The 15,010-nt window shown below is 49.8% G+C and overlaps 3 non-coding genes across 3 annotated transcripts; all 3 read right to left on the bottom strand.

Moving 5' to 3' along the window:
* Nucleotides 1-8,440: 8,440 nt before the first annotated feature.
* Trnaa-agc (transfer RNA alanine (anticodon AGC)) lies at nt 8,441-8,514 on the bottom strand. Its single transcript has one exon. It is a non-coding gene; the product is annotated as a tRNA-Ala (tRNA).
* Nucleotides 8,515-12,831: 4,317 nt separating this feature from the next.
* Trnaa-agc (transfer RNA alanine (anticodon AGC)) lies at nt 12,832-12,905 on the bottom strand. The gene has a single exon. It is a non-coding gene; the product is annotated as a tRNA-Ala (tRNA).
* A 1,386-nt stretch (nt 12,906-14,291) lies between these two features.
* On the bottom strand, nt 14,292-14,365 carry Trnaa-agc (transfer RNA alanine (anticodon AGC)). The gene has a single exon. It is a non-coding gene; the product is annotated as a tRNA-Ala (tRNA).
* Between the last annotated feature and the right edge of the window lie 645 nt (nt 14,366-15,010).

Here is a 15,010-nt window from a genome sequence, read left to right as displayed (position 1 = left end):
GACAGATCTGCACTCGATGACACCACGATAACAGCCGGTCCCCACACTTACACCTTGCTCTCCTTATGACAGTATACATCATATCAGTCTGTGACGCTGGTTTTGCAACTTCTTGCGTGCGTTTATATTCGCCGCGACCAACACTTACCATGCACTGACCACAAAACATGGAGGAGCAGGGGCTTGAACCCGAGACCGTTCACACGCTAAGCGAACGATCTGCCAACTGAGCTACAGCTACACACACGACCAAGCCTGGCTATTCTCCATTCTTTGCGACTCTGATGTGCACTGACACGATGGTTGGTTGGTTTGTAGCGGCGAAGGTACCAGAATACAAAGGCGCGGACACGTTCATATACACAAGAGTTCCAAGTAGTTTCGATGCTCTGGTATTACGAATGCAAATTCCGTCTGTTTTGAACGTCTTAAATTGAAAGGGCGGTCACAAATTGGTCCATTTCACTCCTTGTCCACAATCACACAGCACCTGAGGTAACAAGCACATCTCGAGCCCCATTGTGCTCTCCATTGTTCATGCCAACTCAGTGCCTCGCTCTTTGCTACTGTGTCAAACTCTTGTCGTCCAACTGCAAAACACTGGGACACAACAAGTTTCCGCGTCGCCTTTGCACTGATCGTACTACGAAACGCTCCCCAAACTTGGCAATCACCCATGCAGATGACTTTTCCGACTTTACACGACGCTCACGCTAGTGACAGCCTTATTTATAGTTCGACGTCGCGCCAAAGCGAATGAGCACATTTCGCCTACGGCTTAGGCCGCTCTTCTAGTGTGGCTGCTCTGTGTCTGCAGGCAGCGAGGGGCTGCAAGCTTCCTGTGTTCGCACCTATATCACCTGTGCTTCCTTGTCAGAGACAGACTATCGCAAAACATACAACTCACTCCATGAATTGATTGCTACGGCATCTGTTATCAGCAGTCACAACCAGCAACACCAGTAGCAGCCGACTGCACGCAAAGAATGGGAACGTGCAGTGGGATTTACGTGAAATCGGCGCAATTGTGGATGCTAATCGTTCGCTTGTATCTGCCTACACACCTCTGCCGGTTGGGAATTATTCCACTTGCATGGCAAGGTGCGCATGTAGGTGTGTTAAAAATTCTGGAGGCGCTGGGTATCGATCCCAGTACCTCTCGCACGCTAAGCGAGCGCTGTACCATCTGAGCTGCGCCCACCTCCCCGATAACTAGTCGTGCTACATACAGTCATATCAACGTCATAGACCCTTGCACTCCCATTATTCCGCAGACAAACACTACTCTCTATGTATCAGTGAGGGTGTCTTTCAGGTTTCGTGCATTCTGTATCAAATCGTAGTTGGCCACAATGAAAGTGGCACGCATAACGTCGAAAATAGAATTCAGACACCGCTCTGAGTAAGACGAACGTGTTGTCCACCTCTAGACTTCAATGACGTTAAGCCGTGATACCTAAGACAGATCTGCACTCGATGACACCACGATAACAGCCGGTCCCCACACTTACACCTTGCTCTCCTTATGACAGTATACATCATATCAGTCTGTGACGCTGGTTTTGCAACTTCTTGCGTGCGTTTATGTTCGCCGCGACCAACACTTACCATGCACTGACCACAAAACATGGAGGAGCCGGGGCTTGAACCCGAGACCGTTCACACGCTAAGCGAAAGATCTGCCAACTGAGCTACAGCTACACAAACGACCAAGCCTGGCTATTCTCCATTCTTTGCGACTCTGATGTGCACGGACACGATGGTTGGTTGGTTTGTAGCGGCGAAGGTACCAGAATACAAAGGCGCGGACACGTTCATATACACAAGAGTTCCAAGTAGTTTCGATGCTCTGGTATTACGAATGCAAATTCCGTCTGTTTTGAACGTCTTAAATTGAAAGGGCGGTCACAAATTGGTCCATTTCACTCCTTGTCCACAATCACACAGCACCTGAGGTAACAAGCACATCTCGAGCCCCATTGTGCTCTCCATTGTTCATGCCAACTCAGTGCCTCGCTCTTTGCTACTGTGTCAAACTCTTGTCGTCCAACTGCAAAACACTGGGACACAACAAGTTTCCGCGTCGCCTTTGCACTGATCGTACTACGAAACGCTCCCCAAACTTGGCAATCACCCATGCAGATGACTTTTCCGACTTTACGCGACGCTCACGCTAGTGACAGCCTTATTTATAGTTCGACGTCGCGCCAAAGCGAATGAGCACATTTCGCCTACGGCTTAGGCCGCTCTTCTAGTGTGGCTGCTCTGTGTCTGCAGGCAGCGAGGGGCTGCAAGCTTCCTGTGTTCGCACCTATATCACCTGTGCTTCCTTGTCAGAGACAGACTATCGCAAAACATACAACTCACTCCATGAATTGATTGCTACGGCATCTGTTATCAGCAGTCACAACCAGCAACACCAGTAGCAGCCGACTGCACGCAAAGAATGGGAACGTGCAATGGGATTTACGTGAAATCGGCGCAATTGTGGATGCTAATCGTGCGCTTGTATCTGCCTACACACCTCTGCCGGTTGGGAATTATTCCACTTGCATGGCAAGGTGCGCATGTAGGTGTATTAAAAATTCTGGAGGCGCTGGGTATCGATCGCAGTACCTCTCGCACGCTAAGCGAGCGCTCTACCATCTGAGCTACGCCCACCCCCCCGATAACTAGTAGTGCTACATACAGTCATATCAACGTCACAGACCCTTGCACTCCCATTATTCCGCAGACAAACACTACTCTCTATGTATCAGTGAGGGTGTCTTTCAGGTTTCGTGCATTCTGTATCGAATCGTAGTTGGCCACAATGAAAGTGGCACGCATAACGTCGAAAATAGAGTTCAGACACCGCTCTGAGTAAGACGAACGTGTTGTCCACCTCTAGACTTCAATGACGTTAAGCCGTGATACCTAAGACAGATCTGCACTCGATGACACCACGATAACAGCCGGTCCCCACACTTACACCTTGCTCTCCTTATGACAGTATACATCATATCAGTCTGTGACGCTGGTTTTGCACCTTCTTGCGTGCGTTTATGTTCGCCGCGACCAACACTTACCATGCACTGACCACAAAACATATAGGAGCCGGGGCTTGAACCCGAGAGCGTTCACACGCTAAGCGAACGATCTGCCAACTGAGCTACAGCTACACACACGACCAAGCCAGGCTATTCTCCATTCTTTGCGACTCTGATGTGCACGGACACGATGGTTGGTTGGTTTGTAGCGGCGAAGGTACCAGAATACAAAGGCGCGGACACGTTCATATACACAAGAGTTCCAAGTAGTTTCGATGCTCTGGTATTACGAATGCAAATTCCGTCTGTTTTGAACGTCTTAAATTGAAAGGGCGGTCACAAATTGGTCCATTTCACTCCTTGTCCACAATCACACAGCACCTGAGGTAACAAGCACATCTCGAGCCCCATTGTGCTCTCCATTGTTCATGCCAACTCAGTGCCTCGCTCTTTGCTACTGTGTCAAACTCTTGTCGTCCAACTGCAAAACACTGGGACACAACAAGTTTCCGCGTCGCCTTTGCACTGATCGTACTACGAAACGCTCCCCAAACTTGGCAATCACCCATGCAGATGACTTTTCCGACTTTACACGACGCTCACGCTAGTGACAGCCTTATTTATAGTTCGACGTCGCGCCAAAGCGAATGAGCACATTTCGCCTACGGCTTAGGCCGCTCTTCTAGTGTGGCTGCTCTGTGTCTGCAGGCAGCGAGGGGCTGCAAGCTTCCTGTGTTCGCACCTATATCACCTGCGCTTCCTTGTCAGAGACAGACTATCGCAAAACATACAACTCACTCCATGAATTGATTGCTACGGCATCTGTTACCAGCAGTCACAACCAGCAACACCAGTTGCAGCCGACAGCACGCAAAGAATGGGAACGTGCAGTGGGATTTACGTGAAATCGGCGCAATTGTGGATGCTAATCGTTCGCTTGTATCTGCCTACACACCTCTGCCGGTTGGGAATTATTCCATCTGCATGGCAAGGTGCGCATGTAGGTGTGTTAAAAATTCTGGAGGCGCTGGGTATCGATCCCAGTACTTCCCGCACGCTAAGCGAGCGCTCTACCATCTGAGCTACGCCCACCCCCCCCCCCCCCCCCCCGATAACTAGTAGTGCTACATACAGTCATATCAACGTCACAGACCCTTGCACTCCCATTATTCCGCAGACAAACACTACTCTCTATGTATCAGTGAGGGTGTCTTTCAGGTTTCGTGCATTCTGTATCGAATCGTAGTTGGCCACAATGAAAGTGGCACGCATAACGTTGAAAATAGAGTTCAGACACCGCTCTGAGTAAGACGAACGTGTTGTCCACCTCTAGACTTCAATGACGTTAATCCGCGATACCTAAGGCAGATCTGCACTCGATGACACCACGATAACAGCCGGTCCCCACACTTACACCTTGCTCTCCTTATGACAGTATACATCATATCAGTCTGTGACGCTGGTTTTGCAACTTCTTGCGTGCGTTTATGTTCGCCGCGACCAACACTTACCATGCACTGACCACAAAACATGGAGGAGCCGGGGCTTGAACCCGAGACCGTTCACACGCTAAGCGAACGATCTGCCAACTGAGCTACAGCTACACACACGACCAAGCCTGGCTATTCTCCATTCTTTGCGACTCTGATGTGCACGGACACGATGGTTGGTTGGTTTGTAGCGGCGAAGGTACCAGAATACAAAGGCGCGGACACGTTCATATACACAAGAGTTCCAAGTAGTTTCGATGCTCTGGTATTACGAATGCAAATTCCGTCTGTTTTGAACGTCTTAAATTGAAAGGGCGGTCACAAATTGGTCCATTTCACTCCTTGTCCACAATCACACAGCACCTGAGGTAACAAGCACATCTCGAGCCCCATTGTGCTCTCCATTGTTCATGCCAACTCAGTGCCTCGCTCTTTGCTACTGTGTCAAACTCTTGTCGTCCAACTGCAAAACACTGGGACACAACAAGTTTCCGCGTCGCCTTTGCACTGATCGTACTACGAAACGCTCCCCAAACTTGGCAATCACCCATGCAGATGACTTTTCCGACTTTACACGACGCTCACGCTAGTGACAGCCTTATTTATAGTTCGACGTCGCGCCAAAGCGAATGAGCACATTTCGCCTACGGCTTAGGCCGCTCTTCTAGTGTGGCTGCTCTGTGTCTGCAGGCAGCGAGGGGCTGCAAGCTTCCTGTGTTCGCACCTATATCACCTGTGCTTCCTTGTCAGAGACAGAGTATCGCAAAACATACAACTCACTCCATGAATTGATTGCTACGGCATCTGTTATCAGCAGTCACAACCAGCAACACCAGTAGCAGCCGACTGCACGCAAAGAATGGGAACGTGCAGTGGGATTTACGTGAAATCGGCGCAATTGTGGATGCTAATCGTTCGCTTGTATCTGCCTACACACCTCTGCCGGTTGGGAATTATTCCACTTGCATGGCAAGGTGCGCATGTAGGTGTGTTAAAAATTCTGGAGGCGCTGGGTATCGATCCCAGTACCTCTCACACGCTAAGCGAGCGCTCTACCATCTGAGCTACGCCCACCCCCCCGATAACTAGTTGTGCTACATACAGTCATATCAACGCCACAGACCCTTGCACTCCCATTATTCCGCAGACAAACACTACTCTCTATGTATCAGTGAGGGTGTCTTTCAGGTTTCGTGCATTCTGTATCGAATCGTAGTTGGCCACAATGAAAGTGGCACGCATAACGTCGAAAATAGAGTTCAGACACCGCTCTGAGTAAGACGAACGTGTTGTCCACCTCTACACTTCAATGACGTTAAGCCGTGATACCTAAGACAGATCTGCACTCGATGACACCACGATAACAGCCGGTCCCCACACTTACACCTTGCTCTCCTTATGACAGTATACATCATATCAGTCTGTGACGCTGGTTTTGCAACTTCTTGCGTGCGTTTATGTTCGCCGCGACCAACACTTACCATGCACTGACCACAAAACATGGAGGAGCCGGGGCTTGAAGCCGAGACCGTTCACACGCTAAGCGAACGATCTGCCAACTGAGCTACAGCTACACACACGACCAAGCCTGGCTATTCTCCATTCTTTGCGACTCTGATGTGCACGGACACGATGGTTGGTTGGTTTGTAGCGGTGAAGGTACCAGAATACAAAGGCGCGGACACGTTCATATACACAAGAGTTCCAAGTAGTTTCGATGCTCTGGTATTACGAATGCAAATTCCGTCTGTTTTGAACGTCTTAAATTGAAAGGGCGGTCACAAATTGGTCCATTTCACTCCTTGTCCACAATCACACAGCACCTGAGGTAACAAGCACATCTCGAGCCCCATTGTGCTCTCCATTGTTCATGCCAACTCAGTGCCTCGCTCTTTGCTACTGTGTCAAACTCTTGTCGTCCAACTGCAAAATACTGGGACACAACAAGTTTCCGCTTCCCCTTTGCACTGATCGTACTACGAAACGCTCCCCAAACTTGGCAATCACCCATGCAGATGACTTTTCCGACTTTACACGACGCTCACGCTAGTGACAGCCTTATTTATAGTTCGACGTCGCGCCAAAGCGAATGAGCACATTTCGCCTACGGCTTAGGCCGCTCTTCTAGTGTGGCTGCTCCGTGTCTGCAGGCAGCGAGGGGCTGCAAGCTTCCTGTGTTCGCACCTATATCACCGGTGCTTCCTTGTCAGAGACAGACTATCGCAAAACATACAACTCACTCCATGAATTGATTGCTACGGCATCTGTTATCAGCAGTCACAACCAGCAACACCAGTAGCAGCCGACTGTACGCAAAGAATGGGAACGTGCAGTGGGATTTACGTGAAATCGGCGCAATTGTGGATGCTAATCGTTCGCTTGTATCTGCCTACACACCTCTGCCGGTTGGGAATTATTCCACTTGCATGGCAAGGTGCGCATGTAGGTGTGTTAAAAATTCTGGAGGCGCTGGGTATCGATCCCAGTACCTCTCGCACGCTAAGCGAGCGCTCTACCATCTCCGCTACGCCCACCCCCCCGATAACTAGTAGTGCTACATACAGTCATATCAACGTCACAGACCCTTGCACTCCCATTATTCCGCAGACAAACACTACTCTCTATGTATCAGTGAGGGTGTCTTTCAGGTTTCGTGCATTCTGTATCGAATCGTAGTTGGCCACAATGAAAGTGGCACGCATAACGTCGAAAATAGAGTTCAGACACCGCTCTGAGTAAGACGAACGTGTTGTCCACCTCTAGACTTCAATGACGTTAAGCCGTGATACCTAAGACAGATCTGCACTCGATGACACCACGATAACAGCCGGTCCCCACACTTACACCTTGCTCTCCTTATGACAGTATACATCATATCAGTCTGTGACGCTGGTTTTGCACCTTCTTACGTGCGTTTATGTTCGCCGCGACCAACACTTACCATGCACTGACCACAAAACATGGAGGAGCCGGGGCTTGAACCCGAGACCGTTCACACGCTAAGCGAACGATCTGCCAACTGAGCTACAGCTACACACACGACCAAGCCTGGCTATTCTCCATTCTTTGCGACTCTGATGTGCACGGACACGATGGTTGGTTGGTTTGTAGCGGCGAAGGTACCAGAATACAAAGGCGCGGACACGTTCATATACACAAGAGTTCCAAGTAGTTTCGATGCTCTGGTATTACGAATGCAAATTCCGTCTGTTTTGAACGTCTTAAATTGAAAGGGCGGTCACAAATTGGTCCATTTCACTCCTTGTCCACAATCACACAGCACCTGAGGTAACAAGCACATCTCGAGCCCCATTGTGCTCTCCATTGTTCATGCCAACTCAGTGCCTCGCTCTTTGCTACTGTGTCAAACTCTTGTCGTCCAACTGCAAAACACTGGGACACAACAAGTTTCCGCGTCGCCTTTGCACTGATCGTACTACGAAACGCTCCCCAAACTTGGCAATCACCCATGCAGATGACTTTTCCGAATTTACACGACGCTCACGCTAGTGACAGCCTTATTTATAGTTGGACGTCGCGCCAAAGCGAATGAGCACATTTCGCCTACGGCTTAGGCCGCTCTTCTAGTGTGGCTGCTCTGTGTCTGCAGGCAGCGAGGGGCTGCAAGCTTCCTGTGTTCGCACCTATATCACCTGTGCTTCCTTGTCAGAGACAGACTATCGCAAAACATACAACTCACTCCATGAATTGATTGCTACGCCATCTGTTATCAGCAGTCACAACCAGCAACACCAGTAGCAGCCGACTGCACGCAAAGAATGGGAACGTGCAGTGGGATTTACGTGAAATCGGCGCAATTGTGGATGCTAATCGTTCGCTTGTATCTGCCTACACTCCTCTGCCGGTTGGGAATTATTCCACTTGCATGGCAAGGTGCGCATGTAGGTGTGTTAAAAATTCTGGAGGCGCTGGGTATCGATCCCAGTACCTCTCGCACGCTAAGCGAGCGCTCTACCATCTGAGCTACGCCCACCCCCCCCCCCCCCTCCCCATAACTAGTAGTGCTACATACAGTCATATCAACGTCACAGACCCTTGCACTCCCATTATTCCGCAGACAAACACTACTCTCTATGTATCAGTGAGGGTGTCTTTCAGGTTTCGTGCATTCTGTATCGAATCGTAGTTGGCCACAATGAAAGTGGCACGCATAACGTCGAAAATAGAGTTCAGACACCGCTCTGAGTAAGACGAACGTGTTGTCCACCTCTAGACTTCAATGACGTTAAGCCATGATACCTAAGACAGATCTGCACTCGATGACACCACGATAACAGCCGGTCCCCACACTTACACCTTGCTCTCCTTATGACAGTATACATCATATCAGTCTGTGACATTGGTTTTGCACCTTCTTGCGTGCGTTTATGTTCGCCGAGACCAACACTTACAATGCACTGACCACAAAACATGGAGGAGCCGGGGCTTGAACCCGAGACCGTTCACACGCTAAGCGAACGATCTGCCAACTGAGCTACAGCTACACACACGACCAAGCCTGGCTATTCTCCATTCTTTGCGACTCTGATGTGCACGGACACGATGGTTGGTTGGTTTGTAGCGGCGAAGGTACCAGAATACAAAGGCGCGGACACGTTCATATACACAAGAGTTCCAAGTAGTTTCGATGCTCTGGTATTACGAATGCAAATTCCGTCTGTTTTGAACGTCTTAAATTGAAAGGGCGGTCACAAATTGGTCCATTTCACTCCTTGTCCACAATCACACAGCACCTGAGGTAACAAGCACATCTCGAGCCCCATTGTGCTCTCCATTGTTCATGCCAACTCAGTGCCTCGCTCTTTGCTACTGTGTCAAACTCTTGTCGTCCAACTGCAAAACACTGGGACACAACAAGTTTCCGCGTCGCCTTTGCACTGATCGTACTACGAAACGCTCCCCAAACTTGGCAATCACCCATGCAGATGACTTTTCCGACTTTACACGACGCTCACGCTAGTGACAGCCTTATTTATAGTTCGACGTCGCGCCAACGCGAATGAGCACATTTCGCCTACGGCTTAGGCCGCTCTTCTAGTGTGGCTGCTCTGTGTCTGCAGGCAGCGAGGGGCTGCAAGCTTCCTGTGTTCGCACCTATATCACCTGTGCTTCCTTGTCAGAGACACACTATCGCAAAACATACAACTCACTCCATGAATTGATTGCTACGCCATCTGTTATCAGCAGTCACAACCAGCAACGCCAGTAGCAGCCGACTGCACGCAAAGAATGGGAACGAGCAGTGGGATTTACGTGAAATCGGCGCAATTGTGGATGCTAATCGTTCGCTCGTATCTGCCTACACACCTCTGCCGGTTGGGAATTATTCCACTTGCATGGCAAGGTGCGCATGTAGGTGTGTTAAAAATTCTGGAGGCGCTGGGTATCGATCCAAGTACCTCTCGCACGCTAAGCGAGCGCTCTACCATCCGAGCTACGCCCACCCCCCCGATAACTAGTAGTGCTACATACAGTCATATCAACGTCACAGACCCTTGCACTCCCATTATTCCGCAGACAAACACTACTCTCTATGTATCAGTGAGGGTGTCTTTCAGGTTTCGTGCATTCTGTATCGAATCGTAGTTGGCCACAATGAAAGTGGCACGCATAACGTCGAAAATAGAGTTCAGACACCGCTCTGAGTAAGACGAACGTGTTGTCCACCTCTAGACTTCAATGACGTTAAGCCGTGATACCTAAGACAGTTCTGCACTCGATGACACCACGATAACAGCCGGTCCCCACACTTACACCTTGCTCTCCTTATGACAGTATACATCATATCAGTCTGTGACGCTGGTTTTGCACCTTCTTGCGTGCGTTTGTGTTCGCCGCGACCAACACCTACCATGCACTGACCACAAAACATGGAGGAGCCGGGGCTTGAACCCGAGACCGTTCACACGCTAAGCGAACGATCTGCCAACTGAGCTACAGCTACACACACGACCAAGCCTGGCTATTCTCCATTCTTTGCGACTCTGATGTGCACGGACACGATGGTTGGTTGGTTTGTAGCGGCGAAGGTACCAGAATACAAAGGCGCGGACACGTTCATATACACAAGAGTTCCAAGTAGTTTCGATGCTCTGGTATTACGAATGCAAATTCCGTCTGTTTTGAACGTCTTAAATTGAAAGGGCGGTCACAAATTGGTCCATTTCACTCCTTGTCCACAATCACACAGCACCTGAGGTAACAAGCACATCTCGAGCCCCATTGTGCTCTCCATTGTTCATGCCAACTCAGTGCCTCGCTCTTTGCTACTGTGTCAAACTCTTGTCGTCCAACTGCAAAACACTGGGACACAACAAGTTTCCGCGTCCCCTTTGCACTGATCGTACTACGAAACGCTCCCCAAACTTGGCAATCACCCATGCAGATGACTTTTCCGACTTTACACGACGCTCACGCTAGTGACAGCCTTATTTATAGTTCGACGTCGCGCCAAAGCGAATGAGCACATTTCGCCTACGGCTTAGGCCGCTCTTCTAGTGTGGCTGCTCTGTGTCTGCAGGCAGCGAGGGGCTGCAAGCTTCCTGTGTTCGCACCTATATCACCTGTGCTTCCTTGTCAGAGACAGACTATCGCAAAACATACAACTCACTCCATGAATTGATTGCTACGGCATCTGTTATCAGCAGTCACAACCAGCAACACCAGTAGCAGCCGACTGCACGCAAAGAATGGGAACGTGCAGTGGGATTTACGTGAAATCGGCGCAATTGTGGATGCTAATCGTTCGCTTGTATCTGCCTACACACCTCTGCCGGTTGGGAATTATTCCACTTGCATGGCAAGGTGCGCATGTAGGTGTGTTAAAAATTCTGGAGGCGCTGGGTATCGATCCCAGTACCTCTCGCACGCTAAGCGAGCGCTCTACCATCCGAGCTACGCCCACCCCCCCGATAACTAGTAGTGCTACATACAGTCATATCAACGTCACAGACCCTTGCACTCCCATTATTCCGCAGACAAACACTACTCTCTATGTATCAGTGAGGGTGTCTTTCAGGTTTCGTGCATTCTGTATCGAATCGTAGTTGGCCACAATGAAAGTGGCACGCATAACGTCGAAAATAGAGTTCAGACACCGCTCTGAGTAAGACGAACGTGTTGTCCACCTCTAGACTTCAATGACGTTAAGCCGTGATACCTAAGACAGATCTGCACTCGATGACACCACGATAACAGCCGGTCCCCACACTTACACCTTGCTCTCCTTATGACAGTATACATCATATCAGTCTGTGACGCTGGTTTTGCAACTTCTTGCGTGCGTTTATGTTCGCCGCGACCAACACTTACCATGCACTGACCACAAAACATGGAGGAGCCGGGGCTTGAACCCGAGACCGTTCACACGCTAAGGGAACGATCTGCCAACTGAGCTACAGCTACACACACGACCAAGCCTGGCTATTCTCCATTCTTTGCGACTCTGATGTGCACGTACACGATGGTTGGTTGGTTTGTAGCGGCGAAGGTACCAGAATACAAAGGCGCGGACACGTTCATATACACAAGAGTTCCAAGTAGTTTCGATGCTCTGGTATTACGAATGCAAATTCCGTCTGTTTTGAACGTCTTAAATTGAAAGGGCGGTCACAAATTGGTCCATTTCACTCCTTGTCCACAATCACACAGCACCTGAGGTAACAAGCACATCTCGAGCCCCATTGTGCTCTCCATTGTTCATGCCAACTCAGTGCCTCGCTCTTTGCTACTGTGTCAAACTCTTGTCGTCCAACTGCAAAACACTGGGACACAACAAGTTTCCGCGTCCCCTTTGCACTGATCGTACTACGAAACGCTCCCCAAACTTGGCAATCACCCATGCAGATGACTTTTCCGACTTTACACGACGCTCACGCTAGTGACAGCCTTATTTATAGTTCGACGTCGCGCCAAAGCGAATGAGCACATTTCGCCTACGGCTTAGGCCGCTCTTCTAGTGTGGCTGCTCTGTGTCTGCAGGCAGCGAGGGGCTGCAAGCTTCCTGTGTTCGCACCTATATCACCTGTGCTTCCTTGTCAGAGACAGACTATCGCAAAACATACAACTCACTCCATGAATTGATTGCTACGGCATCTGTTATCAGCAGTCACAACCAGCAACACCAGTAGCAGCCGACTGCACGCAAAGAATGGGAACGTGCAGTGGGATTTACGTGAAATCGGCGCAATTGTGGATGCTAATCGTTCGCTTGTATCTGCCTACACACCTCTGCCGGTTGGGAATTATTCCACTTGCATGGCAAGGTGCGCATGTAGGTGTGTTAAAAATTCTGGAGGCGCTGGGTATCGATCCCAGTACCTCTCGCACGCTAAGCGAGCGCTCTACCATCTGAGCTACGCCCACCCCGCCGATAAATAGTAGTGCTACATACAGTCATATCAACGTCACAGACCCTTGCACTCCCATTATTCCGCAGACAAACACTACTCTCTATGTATCAGTGAGGGTGTCTTTCAGGTTTCGTGCATTCTGTATCGAATCGTAGTTGGCCACAATGAAAGTGGCACGCATAACGTCGAAAATAGAGTTCAGACACCGCTCTGAGTAAGACGAACGTGTTGTCCACCTCTAGACTTCAATGACGTTAAGCCGTGATACCTAAGACAGATCTGCACTCGATGACACCACGATAACAGCCGGTCCCCACACTTACACCTTGCTCTCCTTATGACAGTATACATCATATCAGTCTGTGACGCTGGTTTTGCACCTTCTTGCGTGCGTTTATGTTCGCCGCGACCAACACTTACCATGCACTGACCACAAAACATGGTGGAGCCGGGGCTTGAACCCGAGACCGTTCACACGCTAAGCGAACGATCTGCCAACTGAGCTACAGCTACACACACGACCAAGCCTGGCTATTCTCCATTCTTTGAGACTCTGATGTGCACGGACATGATGGTTGGTTGGTTTGTAGCGGCGAAGGTACCAGAATACAAAGGCGCGGACACGTTCATATACACAAGAGTTCCAAGTAGTTTCGATGCTCTGGTATTACGAATGCAAATTCCGTCTGTTTTGAACGTCTTAAATTGAAAGGGCGGTCACAAATTGGTCCATTTCACTCCTTGCCCACAATCACACAGCACCTGAGGTAACAAGCACATCTCGAGCCCCATTGTGCTCTCCATTGTTCATGCCAACTCAGTGCCTCGCTCTTTGCTACTGTGTCAAACTCTTGTCGTCCAACTGCAAAACACTGAGACACAACAAGTTTCCGCGTCGCCTTTGCACTGATCGTACTACGAAAAGCTCGCCAAACTTGGCAATCACCCATGCAGATGACTTTTCCGACTTTACACGACGCTCACGCTAGTGACAGCCTTATTTATAGTTCGACGTCGCGCCAACGCGAATGAGCACATTTCGCCTACGGCTTAGGCCGCTCTTCTAGTGTGGCTGCTCTGTGTCTGCAGGCAGCGAGGGGCTGCAAGCTTCCTGTGTTCGCACCTATATCACCTGTGCTTCCTTGTCAGAGACAGACTATCGCAAAACATACAACTCACTCCATGAATTGATTGCTACGGCATCTGTTATCAGCAGTCACAACCAGCAACGCCAGTAGCAGCCGACTGCACGCAAAGAATGGGAACGTGCAGTGGGATTTACGTGAAATCGGCGCAATTGTGGATGCTAATCGTTCGCTCGTATCTGCCTACACACCTCTGCCGGTTGGGAATTATTCCACTTGCATGGCAAGGTGCGCATGTAGGTGTGTTAAAAATTCTGGAGGCGCTGGGTGTCGATCCCAGTACCTCTCGCACGCTAAGCGAGCGCTCTACCATCTGAGCTACGCCCACCCCCCCGATAACTAGTAGTGCTACATACAGTCATATCAACGTCACAGACCCTTGCACTCCCATTATTCCGCAGACAAACACTACCCTCTATGTATCAGTGAGGGTGTCTTTCAGGTTTCGTGCATTCTGTATCGAATCGTAGTTGGCCACAATGAAAGTGGCACGCATAACGTCGAAAATAGAGTTCAGACACCGCTCTGAGTAAGACGAACGTGTTGTCCACCTCTAGACTTCAATGACGTTAAGTCGTGATACCTAAGACAGATCTGCACTCGATGACACCACGATAACAGCCGGTCCCCACACTTACACCTTGCTCTCCTTATGACAGTATACATCATATCAGTCTGTGACGCTGGTTTTGCACCTTCTTGCGTGCGTTTATGTTCGCCGCGACCAACACTTACCATGCACTGACCGCAAAACATGGAGGAGCCGGGGCTTGAACCCGAGACCGTTCACACGCTAAGCGAACGACCTGCCAACTGAGCTACAGCTACACACACGACCAAGCCTGGCTATTCTCCATTCTTTGCGACTCTGATGTGCACGTACACGATGGTTGGTTGGTTTGTAGCGGCGAAGGTACCAGAATACAAAGGCGCGGACACGTTCATATACACAAGAGTTCCAAGTAGTTTCGATG

This window comes from Schistocerca gregaria, chromosome 3 (genome assembly GCF_023897955.1).
Source record: "Schistocerca gregaria isolate iqSchGreg1 chromosome 3, iqSchGreg1.2, whole genome shotgun sequence".
Classification (NCBI taxonomy): domain Eukaryota; kingdom Metazoa; phylum Arthropoda; class Insecta; order Orthoptera; family Acrididae; genus Schistocerca; species Schistocerca gregaria.
The sequence above is the reverse complement of the archived record's forward strand: the minus strand, read 5'-3'. Positions and strand labels throughout refer to the sequence as shown.